At 44.8% G+C, this 8730-nt stretch overlaps 1 pseudogene; it reads left to right on the forward strand.

The window, feature by feature from the left end:
- The first annotated feature begins 2035 nt into the window (after positions 1-2035).
- LOC139027268 (beta-1,3-galactosyltransferase 2-like) lies at positions 2036-4080 on the forward strand (annotated as a pseudogene).
- The last annotated feature ends 4650 nt before the right edge of the window (positions 4081-8730 follow it).

The raw sequence follows: 8730 nt of genomic DNA on the forward strand, positions 1-8730 counted from the left end.
TTTGGGAGCTATGTGAACGCGCCTACCCAAATGTTTTGACACAAGTTAAACAATTCAAACAAATGCACCAAATACTAATTGGGTGTATGTAAACTTCTGACCCACTGGGAATGTGATGAAAGAAATAAAAGCTGAAATAAATCATTCTCTCTACTATTATTCTGACATTTTCACATTCTTAAAATAAAGTGGTGATCCTAACTGAGCTAAGACAGCGATTTTTTAAAGAAGTTACATTCAGGAATGTGAAAACGAGAGTTTAAATGTTATTTGGCTAAGTGATTTAAACTTCTGACTTCAACTGTACAATACATTTCTTTCTGGAACTTTATAGAATGTTAAAATGCAATATTGACGTAGAACAGTCTAACTTTTTCAGTCAGGGCAATCTTTTCAGCTCATATACAATACATTTATATCTGTCGGTTGTGGCCTCTCCTGACCTGGAGCCAATGTAACGCTGCTAGCTGAGTGGCGGTGTGTGGGAGGGGCTGCGAGAATAAAAAACAAAAGGCAACCAAACCTACAGTGGCTCCTCCTCTACCTGTGTCGGCAATTCTTTGGCTCATATCACCGTCCTCAACATACATTGAGGAAGGAGGAAGAGACGTCAATCGTGTCCCAAGGCCGTTGAGTCATGAACCGATTTACCAAAAGACAGCATGAGGTATGTGTCAATTAAAGCTGGATTTGTTTGTAGACATTATTGTGATGTGGTGTATTAGGTATATTCACGCTATCGCATCCAGTCATAAAGGATTACGATTACACTGAACGCATAAAATTATTTCCTGGTTCTCAGAGTATGTTACTGGAATTTGCGCGAACTTTAGTTCCAGCCTATGCCAGTCCAGCGCTAACAGCCTTACTCAAATAAACGCCTGAAGACACAATGATGACAGGTGTTTTTAGTGCTGGGGTGTAACAACAGCCAGCCACCTAGTAAATAGAGCGGTGTTGGATATCCAAAGTCTAGGGGTCGGGCAATTCCAGTCCTAGAGGGCCTGATGGGTGCACCTTTTGCCCCAGCTAACACACCTGACCTCAATAATCACCTAATCATGATCACAGTTTAGAATGCAATTTGATTAATCAGCTGTGGTTTGCTAGGGATGGAGAAAAAGTGTGACACCAATCAGGGCCCGAGGACTTGGAGTTGCCCACTCCTGGACTTCTAACACTTGTCTGTCCTTTATACGATTGGAATTATGTGATATGTCAACAGCCAAGGAATAGTTATTGAGTCTAATACACACCAGTACACAGACGCAATTGTCTTCGTAACACCCCATGAAAAGGGCCAAAAGCCAAACCGTGGTAATGCAATATAGCCTACTCTTTGGTGCGTTCAAGACACCTGATAACATGACGGCTGCGCAACAGATGCTGCGTTCAAAACAACGGGAACTCGAAAAAAAAGTTCTCAGTTCTGAAAACGGCACTGTTGCAGCAGCGTCATGTTATCTCTAATTTTTTCTTTTCTTTTTATAGTTTATCAATCTGTCTGATCATACACCAGTGAACATCTATAAATTACTGTATGTTCACCAGAGATAGCTACTGTGAAAACTCAACACTTTGATTTCACGCTGTTCAACTGCACATAACACATGCACCTCTCTTTTAGGCAGGCTATATTTTTGTTCATGATAATAACTGCAGACATGCACATATCACTTGGTCTTATAGAGGTATAGATATTGAGATCAATTAAAAATATTAATATTATCTAACAATATATTCATGAACTTATATTTCTTGTTTGCTTGTTAAGGGGTGATTTCAAAGAAATGTTTATACATTCAAATGGTCCTTCTGTACAAAGTGTGGCAAGAACCATTGACCTAACGAACCATTGACCCTCTCACTCTTTCTATCCTTTCTCTCTTCATTAACCAGCTCTGATGCAAATCCTGTACAGCCCTTTCCAGAAGGCTGTATACAGACCCTGTTTTCTATTCATTCTGGTGGCAGTGGCTGTTGACCTACACCACCTTCGCTCTTGAATTGTGAAAACCCACAGCGCCCACTCGGTGAATTTCACTGGAAGACTCCTGATGATGATCAGGTGAACACGCGTGTCTTGACCAATCGGACATGGTGTCCAATGGGAGGATCCCGGCGGTACCACGTGGCATACCCGCGGGGGTACAAATTCGAATGATGAGCCGGAGAAGTGTCGGACGCGAATCAGGCCCCGTTCTCGTTGCTGATGGCCCCCGTGGCCCTGGTAACCCTACTGGAATCACACAAGATTAACACATTTGTTTGCAATTCCAACATGGCATGTGAAGTGACTTGAATAACCTGTTTCCAATACATTTTAAATGTATTAGAACTAAAAATACAATCCAAACTTGCTTTTTTTTTCTTCAGGTGTTTGTGAAAGCCGACTGGAAGAAATTGTTACAGTAAAACTGTGATATATGTTAATATTTATTTCCAACACGTTTTTAACATGTACATTTCGTAGGTAACCTGGCCGCCGGACGCCATCCGCAGGACGTGGGGTAATGAGACCCTGGTGCAGGGGAAGAAAGACAGACTATTCATGCTAGGACTTCCGGAGGATCAGTGCCCAGGAGCTGCAGGAGAAGGTTGGTCTTGGAATGTTTTAGCTTTTTGTGGGTGTTTTTTTTAAGTGTGTTGGGCTTGTAATATTTAAATAGTTTGATTTTAGTTGATTCTGATCTGATTCGAAGGTGAACAGGAGAGCCGGCGCACCATGACCCTCCAGAGCGACTTCAAGTAACACCTACCATAAACCTGACCATCAAGACCATGGTGATCCTCGAGTGGCTCGCTCCGCGGTGCCCCGAGGCTCCTTACGCCATGAAGATTGACTCAGACGTGTTCCTCAACGTCCAGAACCTTGTCTTCCATGCTGGTCAACCCTGACACTCCACAAACAGAACTACATGACCGGTTAGTCTGGTGGCACAGACCGTGCTGAGAAACCCAACAAAAAGTTCTTCCTGCCTTATGAGTGATGGCGAGTCGGAGTATCCCCCGTACCCTCTGGGTTTGGCTCATCATGTCCATGGACATCCCCAAGAAGATCATGGGGGTCTCTCCACAGATCAAGGTTTGTTTGATCTCACTGATTTTTGCCAAACAAATGTTCCTATGTATGGGACTTAAAGTATTCTTCCTTCTTCTATTTCTCTCATTCATTGGTAACACTTTATTATTATGTAGCCTTCACAAAGCATGTCATTATTTTTAATTAATCCTGCCATTCATCCATCCATTAATTAATTAATTTCTTTCAAGCCCATCTACATCAGGATGCCTACCTGGGGATGTTCTGAAGCGACTGGGCATCTCCCCCACCAATCCTCCAGCAAGTCGCTCTTTGTTGTCAACCCCATCTACACTACGGACGCTGCAAACTGTCCACTGTGGTTGCCGTGACGACGACCAAAGTGAGCCAGCTGCTGAGGTACATGGCAGGACAACACAAGGCCCGGCCCGCCGTGCTGAGAGTAATCACCACAGCAACCATTATTCTTCCTGTTTGGAAAATGGATTTCATGAAGACACTTCCTGTATGTTTCCCTTCCTGGAAATGTTGAAATTGGAACTTTGGGTAAGAGACATTAGCTCTTGCATAAGAGACATCCGTTCATCTTGTTTGGAGAATCCATAGGTTTTTTGGTATTTTGCTAATGTATGCCCTCAACCCCTCCCTCTACATGACTGTTGGTGCAGTGAAGGGGATAGTTTGGAGAGGCTATATGGCCTGTCTCAATACCTTTCAAACTGTCACATGCTGCAACAAAAAGAGCACCCAGCTGCATATTTGTATAATACCTTAGAACCTTAAGACTGGATCCTATCAGATCTTCGCTAGCCGACACCGCTAGTGGTTGTATTGGTGGTGTCGCAGGTGCACTGTCAAATCCACCAGCGGCTCCGGCATATACCTAAAGTGGGAAATTGCCATTGGCTGCAAGGAGTTGCACAAGGGAAATCCCATGCAGCCTTGTTTCCAAGTTGTTCAACACTTTACTTGACACCAGCGCCACTACAACGGTCGTAACCATGTCATAACAGCTGACATAAACTTGTAATAATATGTTCATAACATATATAGACCTTTTGTGACATATGTTTATTTTTTGGCTGGTTTGACACTTACATAGTGTCAAACTACCACACAAGGCAATAGCCTACGTGTCAACAGTATGTTTGTATATATACACTACCGGTGAGAATTTAGTTACTTAGAAATGTCCTTGTTTTGGGAAAAACACTTTGCCATTAAAAAAACATCAAATTGATCATAATAAAGTGTAGACATTGTTGTAAAGACTCATGTAGCTGGAAATGGCAGATTTTAATGGAATACTACCATAGGCGTACACAGGCCCATTATCACAGGATGCAAACTAGTCATCCAGCATGCAAAGCTGCTTTCTCAGACTCCACTGCTGTTTACTCATTCAAAGTGCACAGAAGATTTGTGAATGGTGTTCTAGCACCATACTTCCTGAAAAGTTGTCGCAGACCTGTGGATGACCAGTGTACCAGCCTCCTCCATGAGTCACGGATGTAAGTGTTTCTAAGTACCTGGGGGTTGTGATACGGTTACTTTAGTGACACCAAGCAGACAGTTGTATCAACATTTCTGGGCTTGTTGAGTTGGAGGGAGATGCCAAATCTATAGCCTGCGCTGTTGTGGCTTTCCTCGACGTGTGTCTTAAAGAGAAACTTCTGGGATAGGACTGAACATGCCTCTGTTATGACAGGGATTCACAATGGGGTCCATAAAGTGCTGAAGGAGGAGTATGGCCTCAAATATCTGGTTCTTATTCGTTTGTGTGTGCTACTCTCTGCAGCTTGCTCGTAGTCATGCTTCCAATGACACCATCCCCGTAGTGTGAGTACTTGTACGAGAGACTTATAACTGGTTATCAGTGTCTCCAAAGCGCAGGAGCCTACAAGGCCATATATGAGACCATCAACTGTTGGGGGAAAACCTTTACAGATAACCAAGGTGTGTGCCACACGTTGGCTCTCCATTGAACCCCGGTTTCACGCATTTGGAACAGTGGGACGAGCTTAGGCTGCATTTCGCAGTCACCAAGTCCAGTGAACACTGCCACATGGCTGAGGTTTATATGTACAGTGATCCTCCTTTTGAAGTCAGTGCTGGTGAGGCTACAGTTGGCCATCAAGCTTTTGAGGGAGAGCAAGTAGATCCTCTTAAGCTACTTGACAGCTGGTTAGCCTGATCACAGTCTGTGACAGCAGGGTGCTGAATCCACTGGCAAATGTTGTTACTCAAAGGGCCAATAGATGGATACATCAGTCCCAAACCGTACCTGGTTACCTTTTTGAGTCAAAGGCAGCTGAGCTCCACCTTGCGCCTGAGATGAAAACAATGTCCGGAAGCGGTGTAGCCTTCACCATTCTCCTCACTAATGATTTGTCTGGCAAGTCTAACCCTCAACATCGAAGCGTTGCAGTACATGTCCGTTTTCAATGTGAGGAAACTCTAAAAGCACAATAAGCCCTGGAAGAAATATAGAAAGAAATAGCCAGGCTCTGTGGCTATTCCCCTGCAGAGATAGACAAGATTGTCCAGCAATGGGTGCCATCCATCTTAGTAAATGGAAATGAGACAAAACACACTGGGCTTTCTGAGTGAGATTTGGAAGTTCAGGGATGCTGCTGATATCAACCCGTTTCAAGAACTCTGCTGCGTTCTGTGTTGTCCTTGCCACACTCGAATGCTGAAGTGAGAGTATTCATCCAGATGAGTGTGGTAAAGCAGACTTAGAAATCGGAGTCCTTGCAGACCCTTAACTCCATCCTGGACATTCGATATGGACTGAAGCTTTCTGGTGAGGCTTGCTATGAGCACCAGCTGCCTGAATATGTTTTGCAGTTTTTTGCACATCAGCTCTTCACTCATTTAAGTCAGCTCCCTCAGTTGCTGGAACCTGCTTAGAGAGCCTTGACCAAAATGACGATGACCCCACTCTTTCTGTGAGCCAGCACAGCCTGTGTGTGTGTGGAGGGGGCCAGACTAGTTACCATCATCTTTCTGACATTTGCCATTGGCAGTTTTTTTCTATTGGTCTCGTTTTGTTCTATTTAGATTGTTAAAGTAGATTGTATACCAAAAAAATGTTATGGTTATTAAATGTCATGTTTACTTGACTGTTAGGATTCTAAGTGGACATAAGGGTTAAAACCAATAAACTAAGTACCTCCGCCAGAGCTCCTTTTGGGTCACTTTTGCAGTCCCAAGCCCGGATAAAGGAGGAGGTTGGAATTGTGACATAAAAAAAAACAAGAATCGACAGAAGAAAGTTCATTGTGAGTTCTACAATATTTAGGTGTTTTTTTTAACTCACTTTTTGTCTTCCCACGACGTTATTCTCTCTACAGCGTCCATTCACAATTAAATGCACATGGACAATTAGGTGATGACGTGCATTTAGCGACTTCTAGCAACTTTTAGGACAGGCAATAGCTACTTCCCCTTACTGAGGTGTTGGCAACACTGGTTACAGCATCAGCACGTGCTCTGGAAAGACCGAATAGCAGTAGAAAGCAGTTACAGCAGCACATCCTCTGAACGACAAAACCGAGTAAAGTTAGTGAGAAGCCTGACCACGGAGACGGGGATGAAGTGTACTTCATGAGCTGTAACCCGAAAAACAACTGGCATTTGGCAAGTTTGAGGTGAGGAGAAGTGTGCGGAACAAGTAGCTTAGCATTGTTAATATTCTGCTAGCTGGATCGAATCTCCGTTACCTAGCCAGAAAAATGTTGAGCAACATTAGCCAACTCATCTGATCAAATAATGAGTTATGGTGTGAAATTGGCTTGCTAATGAAGTCAAGACAGCTAAACCGTTAGCTAGCTAACCTACAACATCAATGAGCTAGCATTAGTAACCTAACAATTCACTTGTAGTATTAACTGGTGTACGACTCCTTGTGGTTCAATTATAAAACGTTGGTTGCTTGCTTAATGGACCCTGGCAATCTGTGTGAAATGTTAACTAGCTAACGAACTAACCACTATCTGTTAACTAATGTTATCCCTCTACAGTATGTGGTTAATTTTCAGAATGAGAGAATTAGGTGCAAATGAGGCGTTGCTTGTTGAACAAGTGGAGTCAGGGATCAAGTGTAGCTGGAGCTGGGCCTGGCTTAAGCTGGATGCCACTATAGAGGTGAAAGGAACACCACTCACGTTCCCTCTTTCTCACTTTTGCTGGCACATTGTAGAACAGATGTCCACAGGCAGAAAGTGTATAATATGCAGTGTAGCCCAAAGACATTGTTTTTGTTGTGTTGAACTTTACAGTAACTGAGTAAAACTCAGTGAATGTTATTTTTGCGCACATGTGCACTTGATTGATGTCTATAGTGTCCACTATAATAGAGAAAAAATATAATTTTTGGGGGGTGCAATATTTGTGTGTGGTCACAAGCGTTCTATTATAAAGGCCGTCATGGCTAACTGAAATATGACTGTATTTCTTTCTCAAGACTTGAGTGCTTCTACACCTGCATTGTTTGGGGTTTTAGGCTGGGTTTCTGTACAGCACTTTGATATAGCAACTGATGTAAGAAGGGCTATATACATACATTTGATTTTCATTTTGAGTGTCATTTGCAGGAAAGTCTAGGCAACAAAAAACATTGGATTGCTTTCTTTACATTTTTTAGCTCTGAGTGTCCCGATAGCTAGGAGTGGTGGGTGTGGAGTCAGGCGCAGAGAGCAAAGTTTCTAAATGAGACGTATTTATTCCAAGCTGGGTCAAGCCAAAACAACAGGCACAATGACCACGAAAATGGGACAGCAAACAGTCCGTATAGGAACAAAACACAAACATCCACTGACAGGAAGGAAATAAGCCCGCACAAAGGCAGGCGGGCCTTGAAGGCTTAAATAGCCCCGAATTAACAAAAAATTAGGTACAGGTGAAAACAATCATGACAAAACCAACAGAAAAGGGAAAAGGTATCGGTGGCAGCTAGTAGACCGGTGACGACGACCGCCAAGCGCCGCCCGAACAGGGAGAGGAAGTCGTGACAGTACCCCCCCCCTCCCTGTTCCCGCAGCGCGATGACACCGGCCTCGAGAGCGACCCGGAGGGCGAGGCGCAGGGAGATCCGGATGGAGGCGGTGGAAATCACTCAGCAGTGATGGATCCAAGATGTCCTCCACCAGTACCCAGCACCTCTCCTCCGGACCGTACCCCTCACCATACTGCAGGCCCCTCACCCGGCGTCTAGAGTCCAGAATGGAACGTACCGTGTACGCCGGGGGCCCCTCGATTTCCAGAGGGGGCGGAGGAACCTCCGGAACCTCACCTTCCTGCAGGGGACCAGCTACCACCGGCCTGAGGAGAGACACATGAAACGAGGGGTTAATGCGATAGTAAGAAGGGAGCTGTAACCTATAACACACCTCGTTTATCCTCCTCAAGACATTAAGACACCGCGGCCCCAGCTTCCGGCAGGGCAGGCGGAGGGGCAGGTTTCGGGTCGAGAGCCAGACCCGGTCCCCCGGTGCGAACACGGGGGCCTCACTGCGGTATTGGTCAGAGCTCACCTTCTGCCGCCCACCAGCCCGTTTAAGCGATTCCTGGACGGCTCTCCAGGTCTCCTTTGAGCGCTGCACCCACCCCTCCACCGCAGGAGCCTCGGTCTGGCTCTGATGCCACGGTGCCAGGACCGGCTGGTAGCCCAACACGCACTGGAA

The sequence above is a fragment of the Salvelinus sp. IW2-2015 genome, unplaced genomic scaffold, assembly GCF_002910315.2.
Source record: "Salvelinus sp. IW2-2015 unplaced genomic scaffold, ASM291031v2 Un_scaffold8979, whole genome shotgun sequence".
Taxonomy (NCBI): Eukaryota; Metazoa; Chordata; class Actinopteri; order Salmoniformes; family Salmonidae; genus Salvelinus; species Salvelinus sp. IW2-2015.